Genomic DNA, 13,241 nt, shown 5'->3' on the forward strand with positions numbered 1-13,241 from the left:
TTGGGCTTATTGGAGGAGATTGATATAGGGCATGGCAGACCTAACTGGAAAGGATAAGGAGAAGTAAATACCTGTACAGTAATATTGGACAGATGTGTTGTCAAAACCTTGAATGCTGCAAAGCTCATTTTGTTCATGACATAGTTTTGGTAACTGGTATTGCAACAGGTTGAAGACATATGCAGAGAACCCCTAGCTTAGGCTTTATCTGTGAATAGCTCTTTCAAAGAGCTGGCACAGTCACGATGGGCTGAATTGCCTCCTCAGCTGTATGATTCTATGAATTAACTCTCATATCCAAGGATTGCAGGTCAATGCAGGAAATGGAATCTTATGTGAAGGACATTGATCTATACCAACCCATTGCCTTACTCCTCAGCATCTTCTGGTTCATTAAACACATTAGCTGGTTCCAAAATGGAAGCATGGCCCTGACTCAGCCTATCGTGAAACAGACCCAGCATTTCACCTGGTCGGAAATTCTTAAAACTGTCACACCAAGCTCAGTCCTTTCCAAAATCATCTTTTTCTCTCAAGTTTCAGATCAAAGCAGAGGGAACAGCAAGTCAATCTCATTCATTGACAATAGAGTTTCTTTGCTTTATTTTCCCTCCAAAAGATTGGAAAGTGAATTTCAAAGCTTTTACTTCAGGCAAGTGATGACGTATGAAACATAGAAAATAGGAGCAGGAGTAGGCCATTCGGCCCTTCGAGCCTGCTCTGCCATTCATTATGATCATGGCTGATCATCCAACTCAGTAACCTGTTCCTGCTTTCGCCCTATACCCTTTGATCCCTTTAGACCCAAGAGCTATAACTAACTCCTTCTATGAATGCATAATGTGTTATGAACTCGCCACAAATAACAACTCGTGAAAGGCAGCATGTTTGTACAGCAACTGTGGTTCCTTTGTTAACAGTTCAGAAAGAAAACAGATTAGGGTAGATTTTTCTGTTTCTCTACCTGAAGCAACAAATACAGTAAAATTATAATATTCCATCACTAGGCTTTATAAATCACTGAAGAATCTTTTCCAGATATCTTTGCCGTGTTTGTCTCAGGTTAGAATGCATATCAAAGAATGTATTGCTGCTCTGATTGAGGCAAAACTGCAGTCACTCTTGATAGTTAAAGAATCTGACCTAATTTTCCATTCAATTTCAATTAGTGGAATGAAAATCGAGCAGGTTTCATGTGCTACTCCTCTCCTGATTTTCCTGTATTTGCAGAGAGCAGAAAATGCAATACCCTGCAACGTAGGAACAGAAAAACCTTACAGAAATGAATTACTGTGTATTGCTGTTGAAAATTTATTTCAAGAAAATCCTTGATCCATTTTAAAAAGGAACTTTTGTGAATTTTACTAAGTATTTTTTGATTGTTTATGGAACATTTTGTTTAACAAAGACTATAAAATTTGGAAAACTAATAGTTATTAAGAATTTTAATTTCTGCTGTCCTGCAGTTTTCTCAGGCCTAAAGCAGCCCAACTAGAACTCCTTAAAGGAACCGGTGGACGCTATCACAGGAGGACCCCATTGAAACTGTGGGCTTCTACTGGCCACCATTCACTCCCCTCCATCTTGACCCTCCATAGCTGCCCTCTGCCAGACTCAAGATAGGTCAGCATTGCCACAAGTTGACTTTCATCCACTTGAGGACTGGCACAGTGCCTCCTGGGGGGTTGGGGTGGGTGGGGCAGGTGTGGTGTTGGTGACTGCAATGACACATGCTGATGACACAAGAGGATGAATTTTGCGTGGTGCACCTGTGCATCAGTCACTACTGCAGCGAAGGGTCACATCCAAATTTGGGCTCAAACCAATTTCTGTGTCTGAGATTCCTATCAAATTGGATTTGCCATTTTGAAGTAGAAGGGTACATTGTACACCACGTGATATAATGCCCATGTCGATCTTTGTTTAACGTATTTGTTCATGGGATGTGGGCAACACTGGCGAGGAGTATTTATTGCCCAGTTCTAGTTGCCATGAGACAAGCGGCTGAATTTTATTAGCGTGCCGCACTTCGCAGCGGTGCGCTTTGAAGTCGGCGGCCTTCTGACATGGAAGCACTGCCGCTGAGCCCCCGCGATATTTCCACAGGGGCTCATTTAAATGGAGGGGGCAGAGCGGCTGCCTCCAATGACGTAGAGGGGGGCGGCTGCTCCATCCCCGGCAATGGCGTCCGGCGCTACCGTGCAGGCACCGGCGCCATTTTTAAAGGACTTCAAGCCCTGAGGAACAAATTAAAGTCTGAAAGTTATATAACCATTCATTTGTATTTTAAAAATAATTCAAAGATGGAGGCCCTTTCCCAACTCCCCACAATGTGTTTTTTATTGCCAAATATGGAGACAATTAACTTTACGAGCAACCCGAACTTTCCCCCCCAACCTCTTCACATTTGCACTTCAACTCCTTCCCACCATCCCCACAGCCAATGGGAAAGGTTTTCTCCGGTCCCCCCACCCCCGCCCTGATAATTTCACTCCTCCCCTCTCCCCATCAGTGTCTTGCCTCGGAACTCCATATAGTGTTCCGAAGGCACGTGGGTTGCGGCCAGCAGCTGTGAAATCGGCGTGGGACGGCCGCCGGGACCAGGTAAGTTAATTAGCATTTGTTTATAATTAATTATAATATTTAAATGAAGGCCCCACTACTTGGAAGGGCCGCATCGAAGCTTCGCTGCCGCCAGTATAATGTGGCAGGGTCTTCTGGACGTAGGGGGTCATGGCAGGCCACTCCTGCAAGTATTTTACGGGCCCCCCCACCATGACCCCTGACATCGAGGGGCTGGTAAAATTCAACCCAAGGAGTCAACCATGGCTTGTGGGCCTGGGGTAATATGTAGGCCAGGCCAAGCCAGGTAGTGGTAGTGGGTTCCTTTCCCTGAGGACATTAGTGAACTAATTGGCACATCCAGCTCCCATGCCATCTTTGCCATTGCCAACCTGCAAATCATCAAATTTATTGAATTCAATTTCTCGACTTGACATGGTGGGATTCGAACTGTTTAGTCCAACACTATAATCACTAGGCTACTGTGTCCTGTAAAACAACACACCCTTCAACTTATCTGAGCAACATCACAGGTACATTAGTGAACAAAAAAGACTGCAGCAAAATTAGACACCATTCACTTAGAAATGTCAAATTTTTCACTTTGGAAACTGTACTGAGTTGCAGTTTTCAATCTGATAGTTCGAAAGGGAATTAGATAAATACTTGAATCCCAAAGTTGCAGGGCTATGGGGACTGAGTAGGGCACAAGAATTAATTGGAAAGATCTTGCAAACAACTGGTACAGGCAACATGGGCTGAAAGGCCTCCTTCTTTGTACTATCATTCTATGAGTTTGTTTAACTGGTTTCCAATTTTTTCTGGAGATTCTGTGGATTTTATCAAGTATAACTCATTAAACACATCAGCACAACAAATCAATATATCACCTACTTCATGCATGACCTTAAATTTTTTTTTGGACTTTAAGGGGCATCTTCTTAACTGTGTAATTCAAGCCTATTTAGAAAATTCCAATAACTATAATGTGTTAAAAGCAGCAGCAAACTTTGACAAACTTTTGACAAGCGTTATGTTAAACAAAAGTGGATGAATAACAAATAGCCTATGTGAGAGATGGTACTACCTGGAGGCTTCGGATGGGAAGAGTGATGTGTTTATCTTACACTTTAGAGGCAGCACATACAAAAGAATTCACATAAAAGCCAAAGGGGACTTCTAAAAAAGCATTTAAATGGATTTTGCGTCGGAATTTCAAAGGTGTAAAAACAAGTGACCCAAACAGTTATGTCCTGATATCCTGCATGGCTTGCCATCCAGTGATGAACAGGCACCACTGGCGTGAGATGCCTGTGGTAGATTATTTGTACTGTGCTGCTTTTTGAGGGGTGTCTTTTGTTAACTTTCTTTCCAAATCAGAAAGTGCACTACATATTGTACAGATGCGAGCGTTGAAGAACGACACTGCTTTTTCAGTATAATGTTTTTGGGGTGGTTGGGCGGGTAAATCTACAGGAAGAAAAATAAAGAAATTGTTTGACATGGGTGGTTAATAATAACCCTCAGGACAATGAGAGAGAAAGTTTTTGCATTTAGTTTTCAGGATCATCCTCAATGCATGACTCATTGGTGCTGTGATGTTTTTAAAGAGTCAAATCTATGGTTTGCGCTCAATGGCTCTCATCTACCATTGATCTAAAGGCCAATAAGTAACGTTTTCAACGGAGCTTTTACTCTAAGGTTTATCTAACTAGCCTTTTTCTTTCTTTCTTCTTTTTTTGGCCTCCTTATCTCGAGAGACAATGGGTAAGCGCCTGGAGGTGGTCAGTGGTTTGTGGAGCAGCGCCTGGAGTGGCTATAAAGGCCAATTCTAGAGTGACAGGCTCTTCCGCAGGTGCTGCAGAAAAATTTGTTTGTCGGGGCTGTTACACAGTTGGCTCTCCCCTTGCGCCTCTGTCTTTTTTCCTGCCAACTGCTAAGTCTCTTCGACTCGCCACACTTTAGCCCCGCCTTTATGGCTGCCCGCCAGCTCTGGCGAACGCTGGCAACTGACTCCCACGACTTGTGATCAATGTCACAGGACTTCATGTCGCGTTTGCAGACGTCTTTAAAGCGGAGACATGGACGGCCGATGGGTCTGATACCAGTGGCGAGCTCGCTGTACAATGTGTCTTTGGGGATCCTGCCATCTTCCATGCGGCTCACATGGCCAAGCCATCTCAAGCGCCGCTGACTCAGTAGTGTGTATAAGCTGGGGATGTTGGCCGCCTCAAGGGCTTCTGTGTTGGAGATACGGTCCTGCCACCTGATGCCAAGTATTCTCCGGAGGCAGCGAAGATGGAATGAATTGAGACGTCGCTCTTGGCTGACATACGTTGTCCAGGCCTCGCTGCCATAGAGCAAGGGACTGAGGACACAGGCTTGATACACTCGGACTTTTGTGTTCCGTGTCAGTGCGCCATTTTCCCACACTCTCTTGGCCAGTCTGGACATAGCAGTGGAAGCCTTTCTCATGCGCTTGTTGATTTCTGCATCTAGAGACAGGTTGCTGGTGACAGTTGAGCCTAGGTAGGTGAACTTTTGAACCACTTCCAGAGCGTGGTCGCCAATATTGATGGATGGAGCATTTCTGACGTCCTGCCCCATGATGCTCATTTTCTTGAGGCTGATGGTTAGGCCAAATTCATTGCAGGCAGCTGCAAACCTGTCGATGAGACTCTGTAGGCACTCTTCAGTGTGAGATGTTAAAGCAGCATCGTCAGCAAAGAGGAGTTCCCTGATGAGGACTTTCCGTACTTTGGACTTCGCTGTTAGACGGGCAAGGTTGAACAACCTGCCCCCTGATCTTGTGTGGAGGAAAATTCCTTCTTCAGAGGACTTGAACGCATGTGAAAGCAGCAGGGAGAAGAAAATCCCAAAAAGTGTGGGTGCGAGAACACGGCCCTGTTTCACACCACTCAGGATAGGAAAGGGCTCTGATGAGGAGCCACCATGTTGAATTGTGCCTTTCATATTGTCATGGAATGAGGTGGTGATGCTTAGTAGCTTTTGTATCTAACTAGCATAGGTTACCAAAATCCTAATGTTACAACCAGGTGAGAAAGAGGTCTTGGGTTTCCTTTCAGCCTTCACCTGCTCTTACTGTAGCAGGGTTTAATTTTAAACACACTGTGTTTTTAGCTCCCCCTTGGTGAATCCTTGTTCACCGCTTTCCAATTATAAGGCAAAGAAACCAGCACAACAGGCTTTCTTAGGTTTAATGAAGAAAAGTTGAAATTTATTAAACTTAAACTCTAATTCAGTTAACACCTACGGATACACGACGCGCCCCACGCTAGCATGCATACGTGATACACATATGCAAATAGAGACAGAAAAGAGCAGAAGAAAAATAAAGTGGAAAAGTTTGAGGCAATATCTGAAGAGTTGTTATGGTTCTTCAAGCTTACTGTAGAGTCCTTGATGGTAGGTAGATCTTGCTTTTCGTTGGGGCCCAGTATTTTTCTTAAACCTTGTTCACTGTAGGAGACCTTTCTCTCATAGGGTTCATGTGTCTTCAGTGGATTCAGAGGCTTGTGAGAAAGAGCCGGGAGCAGATAAGAGAGAGATCTTCTCAGTCCAGGAGCAAACAGACTTTTTTTTCCCAAACTGTTTGTACAAATTCAAAAAACTCAGGTTGCCAACCAGGTTAGTCATGTGACCAGCTGGTTTGACCATGCCTGTTCGTGTATTCGGCCATCTTAGCAGTCAACCTGGAATGCGAGCTCCTCCACCTTCGACATCTGGTGATCAAAAGTCCATTGTGGGTTGAATGTGTCAGGGAATGGCTGCTTTGTCCTTCCAAGCACTATCTGTTAATATGCAAATGCCTTTTCCAGCCACAGCTGATCCGTTTAACAAGTCCTTTCTTCACTCCAGTAACAGTTTAAAATCAATGTTCATTACAAAATTAATGTGCCTCATTCTTGGCAGGTTGGGGCCTAACATGACACCTAACCATTTAAATTTCTGATGCAAGCATTCAATTTGTTTCATATTTTCTGTGTAGGTTGAAGACATCCACATTTTGGCACTGTTTCTCTGTGAGCAAAGAACTTGTCACCTCAGCAAATGAAAAGCAGATCTCCCAAACAAAATGGGTGCCTTCCCCTCACTGATCATATGGAAGTAGATATAAGGAGAATGTTGATATGTCCCATCACTTTTTAATAAAGCATGGCTATGAGATCTCAACAAATAATAACCACCCATTAGATTTCACTCAAATTTATCAGTGACCATATCTAAACAGACTTGGTTGTAAACATGAGTTAGGCTAGATCCTAGACCATGCCTTAGATGCCTAAGTGTTCTATAGTGCAATTAAATCCACATTTAAAAAGGAAGGCAGCACTGAACAAAAGCAACTGTAGTTCTTCTGATAATCTCTGATAACGTCATGCTCATCAAGATTAGAATTATTTAACATAGGGCTGGATTTTGTTGAGGCCTCAATGACAGGATTCGTGGCGGGTGGGGGGGGGTGGCATGAGCATTGCCCTGGATGAGGCCCACCTCGGACCTCGACGCAAGCAGTGCACATCCCGTTATTGCCAGTGGCGGCGAAGGCCTCGTGGGGGCCCCCTCGCTCCCCCCCACCCCCACCACTCAGCAACGGGACTGTAATTTAAATATTCAAATAAATTATACCTGCATTAATGACTTTCCTGTCGCCTCCTGAAGTGCCACCATGATCTTCACCCAGGCGGCCAGCACTGCCGCGCCTTCGGATCCCTGGCTGGGGAAACGAGGCGCAACACTGGTGGGCAGGGGGGAGGAGGTAGGTTTATCAGTGCCGGGGGGGGGGGAAACGGGGTCAAATGAACGTCACAGGCGTAGGGGACAGTGGGAAAGGTTATAGTTGAAAGTTTATACAGTTTGGGGGGGCGCGGGTGGCAAGGTCAGATTGTGAAGGTAAGTGTTTTTGGGGGAATAGGGTCAATAATTAATTTAATTGATATGGGGGGGTGGGAGAGGGGCAAAATAAATGTATTTAATTTCTTTCATGCAATGTTTATTTACATATTTAAATGTACCTGTCGGGCTAACAGCCCTTTAAAAATGGCGTCAGCGTCTGCACACAGACAGCTGACTCCATTGCCGGGGACGGTCAGCTCGCTCCCTCCACGTGATCGGGGGGGGGGGGGGTGGGTGGTGGGGATCGGCCCGCCTCGGCTGTTGAAATGAGCCCCCACACTTGGAATCGCGGCAGCTCTTTGGAGTGTGGCCCGGGTGGGAGGGCCGCCATTGTTTTCATCTGCTACCAATTTTGGCAGTGGGATTATAAAATTCAGCCCATAGAGTTTGTAGCACAGTAAAAAGCCATTCAGGCCAACTGGTCCATGTCGACATTTGTGCTCCATGCATGTCTACTCCAACTCTACTTCATGAGGTTCCTTGGTGGCTCCATGAGTAGCTCAGCTATACAGAGCTGGATTTTAAGAGCCCACCGATGATCTCGGGGGCCGCACGACAAAGAGCCACTGCAATCTCCCGCACGGCGGCTCATTTAAATAGCCGGGGCAGCCCGTCTCCCCCAATCACGTTCCAGAAAGTGCAAAAGAAATCAGTTTTCTTCAATACAGAATGTGAGTTTCCTCACAACCCTTCAATTCCATTTTACATGCAATGTCCATTTGCATTACAAAACAAAAACCATATTTTGGTGCATACAGCCCGAGGGGTTTTACACAGTTTCCAGCCCCTCAGTTCACTATGGTGGGAGGACCTTACACAGTGGCCTTTCCCCATTGAGCTTTTGCGACGCCTGCCCCAAGCTTTAGTGCGTCCCTCAGCACATAATCCTGGACCTTGGAATGTACCAGTCTGTAACACTCAGTTGTGGACAACACTTTGCACGGGAAGACCAGCAAGATTCGGGCAGACCAAAGTGCGTCTTTCACCGAGTTGATGGTCCTCCAGCAGCAGTCGATATTCATTTCGGTATACGTCCCTGGGAACAGACCGTAGAGCACAGACTCCTGTGTTACGGAAATAAAAGCAAAATACTGCGGATGTTGGAAATCTGAAATAAAAACAAGAAATGCTGGAACCACTCAGCAGGTCTGGCAGCATCTGTGGAAAGAGAAGCAGAGTTAACGTTTCGGGTCAGTGACCCTTCTTCGGAACTGACAAATATTAAAAATGTCACAGGTTATAAGCAAGTGAGGTGGGGGTGGGGCAAGAGATAACAAAGGAGAAGGTGCAGATTGGACAAGGCCACATAGCTGACCAAAAGGTCATGGAGCAAAGGCAAACAATATGTTAATGGTGTGTTGAAAGACAAAGCATTAGTACAGAATAGGTGTTAACGGACTGAATATTGAACAGCAGCAAGTGCAAACATGAAAAAAAAACAGTGCGTAAGCAAACTGAACAAACTAAGGTGTTCATCATCTAAGATGTTCAACTTCATCTTAATGTTCCTTAATGTTCTCTGGGGTTAGCAGTGTAACATTGAGCTTCCATGCCCCCCTGCCAACCTGCTGGTCATCCTGTAGGTGACAGTCGGCCAATAAAAGGCAATGGTCGGAGAAGAACACCGGCTTGACATCGATGGATTTGACCGTGAATGCACGGGACACAAACAGGAAGTCAATCCTGGAATGGACAGACCTGTCCGGTCCTAACCAGGTGTATCTACGCTGTGCTCCGTCTGCAGGTTTGCTGAAGACGTCACGCAGCTTGGCATCTTTTACTGTTTCCATTAGGAATCTGGACGTAGCGTCCAGTTTGCGGTTGTCGCTGCCAGATTGTCCAGCTGCATCAATGATGCAGTTGAAGTCACCACCTAGAATGACTGGCCTGGATGTTGCCAGCAGCAGTGGGAGCTGCTGGAGGACGGTCAGCTGCTTGCTGTATTGAACCGGGGCGTACACATTGATCAACCAGAGCGGAGCATTGTTGTACATTACATCTGCTACAAGGAGGCGACAGCCCACCACCTCCTTAACTTCGGAGATGGTGACGGTGCCTCCCCGCAGCAGAATACTCAGGCCAGAGGAACAGCAATCATTTCCCCATGACCAGATCGACGCCCCATGGGACCACCATCTCAACCACTGCCTGTAGGTGCTGAGGTGCGGTATTCCACACTCCTGCAGAAACAGTAGGTCAACTTTGACTTTGGCGAGGTTACCCAAGGTCGGAACACATCGTGTATTGGATTTAACACTACACACGTTAATAGAAGCAATCTTTATACCCATTTAAAACTGGATGTTGCTTACCACACCAGGTGTCCTTACTAGTCCCAGTCCTTGGGTATTTTCCTGCATACCCATAGTGTGCACGAGCCTTTGCACATGCATTGGGCTCAGAAAACCCTTCTGGTCACTCACGGGGGGGTTTGTTCCACTGGGGTGACATCGGGGGGAGGGGGGGTGGGTCTTGTAGGCAGCAAGGTCTGGGCTGTCCTCTGTTGGTGGTGTCTTTCCCCTCTGTTCCTCCTCGAGGACCTTTCTGCTCCCAGCTTCCTGGAGCTGGAGTGCGCTGGACGCTTCGCTGCTCTCCTGGAGCTGGGGTGCGCTGGGCATCTCGCTGGGTTCAGCGGTTTGGGGTTGGGGCGCGCTGGGCCCATCGCTGCTTCCAGTGCCACGGATCTGGGGGGCTTTCTTTTCCAGCTCCTTTGTGTTCTGCCGCTTCTTTTGCATGTGCCGTCTTTCCGGTCCTTCCTCGTCCAATGAGGAGCAGCAGCTGTAGTCTGTCTCAGACAGTAGCCTCCTCTTGCTACTGGTTTGGGTGGTGACCTGTTCCTTTTTTTGGGGCTTCTTCTTTGTGGTTTTCCTTTTGACCACTTGCCACTGACCAGTTTGTCCATCTGCTGCCTCCTCCTCCATTGATTCTGTGTGTTGAGGAGGAGTTTCCGGGCACATAGTAGGTCACTGGGTGCAGCTGCCTCCCCTTTCCTCTCCTTCTCAGATGGATTTTCCTCACTGCTGGGCGGGTTGCTGGTCTCCTTTGCAGCATGAGGCACATTCACCGTTCCTTCCTCCAGCCTTTCCTGTGACTTTGCCGCCTGTGCTTAATTGAGGCAGCGCTTGGAGAATGTCTTGTAGAGGTAGCCAACCTCACCACACAGGTTGCAGCACTTACTCAGCTTACAGTTCTTTCTGTGATGTCCTTCCTGCTTGCAGTTCTTGCAGACAACTGTGCTGCAGTTGGCCACCACATGACCAGATTTGCCACAGGTCTGACAAAGTCTGGGCTGCCCTGTATAGACCAAGAAGCCTCGATCTCCCCCGATAGTGAAGCTGGAGGGAGGATGGATGATGGCTCCATTGGCATGACCTTCAATGTGACCTTGACCTGGCGCTTGCTGGTCCAAATCCCAAAGGGGTCCTTGACATCAGTGCTGCTCCCAGCCACCTCGACATACCTGGCGAGGAAGGTGAGCAAATCGACGACAGGGACATGGGGGTTGTAGAGGTGGATTGTCACCACCCGGTTGCGTTTTGACGGTAGCATGAAGAGCAGCTCCGCTGTGAGGATCAACAGCAGCGCCTGGTTTCCTCTCTCCTTGAACGCCTTCAGGAACTTGATGCATCCTGCCACATTCTTGAAAGTAATATCAAAATATCCACTGCTGGGGAAGTCCTGCAGGCAGAAGATGTCCACAACTAGGAATCCGCAGCATTCGATCAGGATTTTCTGAATGAAGAAGGCGCCGCCAATGGGTGCACCTCCTTCGCTATCTTTCATCACCACCCTAACGGTGTTACGTACCCCCTGGCCTGGAACTCTGGTGTTGGTTGCAGCCATTTTTTGCTTGAAGATTTCCTGGGACAGGCAGTAAAACCCCAACCAACAGAAAAACAACAACCACGGTAGATCTCCAATCCCAAAGGGTGAAATGCCATAAAAGCGGTGCTGAAACACTCAAAAACCCCCCCCACAAAAAACACAAAGACAGCACCTGCAGGATCAAAGGCCACTGATCATGATCGCTCCCCTGCCAAGCTGCACAAGGTTTAAAGTACACCCCTTCCCGCCATCCCTTATACCCATTATGCTTATTTGACCCCATTCCTGTCCACCCCACACTAGAATCTTACCTTCTCCCCCCTCCCTACCAGTGTCACACGGCTTTCCCCTGACGGAGAATTGAAGGCTCGGGAGTGATGACCGCTGCACTGAGGATCGCAGCAGGCCCAGAAGATTATTTTTATTTAAATGTATTAATTTTAATGATTTAAATATTGAAATTCAGGTCCTATCGCACAGCGGCGGGGGGCTGCCTTGGAGCCTTGCTGCAACCGGGAGGATCGGGTCGGGCCCTTCCAGCATCGGCCTCCATAGGTGGGTCCATATTCCGCACCCTCCTGCCATGGGGCCCAACATCATGAACTTGGTAAAACCCAGCCCACAGTTCCAACCACAGGCCTGTGATGTGCCAGCTGATCTCAGCCAGAGCCATGGTAAGGGGCACTAAAGTTGGCAGGAGTATCATTAAGATAAGGAAGCAATAATGTTCTCAGTGCTTTGCTGTATGGCTGTGAAACATGGGTGACTTACAGCTACCGGGAAAAGAAGCCCAATAATTTCCATCTTAACGGTCTGCGGCACATTATGGGTATATTCTGGCAGGATAAAATAACAAATCCCGTAGTCCTCTCAAAGGCAGAGCTCCCATGTGTGTTGGCACTAAACAGAGGCAGCTTCGATGGATCAGACATGTCTGCAGGATGGAAGACAGTCACATATCCAAGCACTTCCTGTATGGTGAGGTAGCCAGGGCCAGACGACCAGTGGGACTCCAAAGTTCTGCTTCAAGAATGCTTGCAAACATGGCATGAAGGCCCTAAATGTCGACTATGGCACCTGGAAGTCACTAGCTGGTGAGAAAGGGAAATGGCGACACATCCTGTGGACTGGTGTGCACTACCACAATGACCAGTGGCTACAGCATCTTGGCAACAGGTGCCAGCATCAAAAACAATAACTCACAGCGTCACTTGATAGCTTCATGCGAGGCACTCGTAGCAGAACCTGCCTCTCAAGGATTGGCCTTCACAGCCAGCAGCAAAGGTGCACCAAGAGAAGACACTCCACCTGAATGGATTGTTTGCTGCGCGTCCATCATCTCTCATAGATGGAAGGATGCCAACACAATTTGCGAGGGTTCACACCCAGGATCATAATCAAGCAACTCTTGCCTTAAGCACGCATGTGGGCATCAGATGAGGACAGGATCCAGCTCAGGTGTGATATGACCCAGGTTGAATAGTATTTGGAATGTCAAGGCTGAAATATGAAGAACACGAAGAAGAATTTAGCATCCATCCCTGTGGATCTATAGCACAGCATGACAGATAAATTTTTTGAGGAGGGAAATTAGTAGAAAAAATTGTTGGATACAAAAGACTGCACAAGCTCTCTTTTTTTACTGTATCTAGAATGTTTTCTGAATGATGAACACAAACTTCCACAGTGGGTCTTTTCCTGCATTTTAACCCTCTGCATCCATGTAAGGGGAAGTGGCTGGGGGGGTGGGGGGTGGCGGGTGAGGAGTGCGGGTGGCAGGGAGACAGCAGGAAAGGGATGATGCTTCAACTTCAGCAGAATCTCATTAGTTAGCAGGAGACATGCTTTGATAATATGGGATAGGTTACTTCCTTCTCTAACTTTCTGTCAGAAGGCTTGCATTTATTTAGCGCCTTTCACAATCACAGGATGTCCCA

Source organism: Heterodontus francisci, chromosome 14 (assembly GCF_036365525.1).
Source record: "Heterodontus francisci isolate sHetFra1 chromosome 14, sHetFra1.hap1, whole genome shotgun sequence".
NCBI classification, from domain to species: Eukaryota; Metazoa; Chordata; class Chondrichthyes; order Heterodontiformes; family Heterodontidae; genus Heterodontus; species Heterodontus francisci.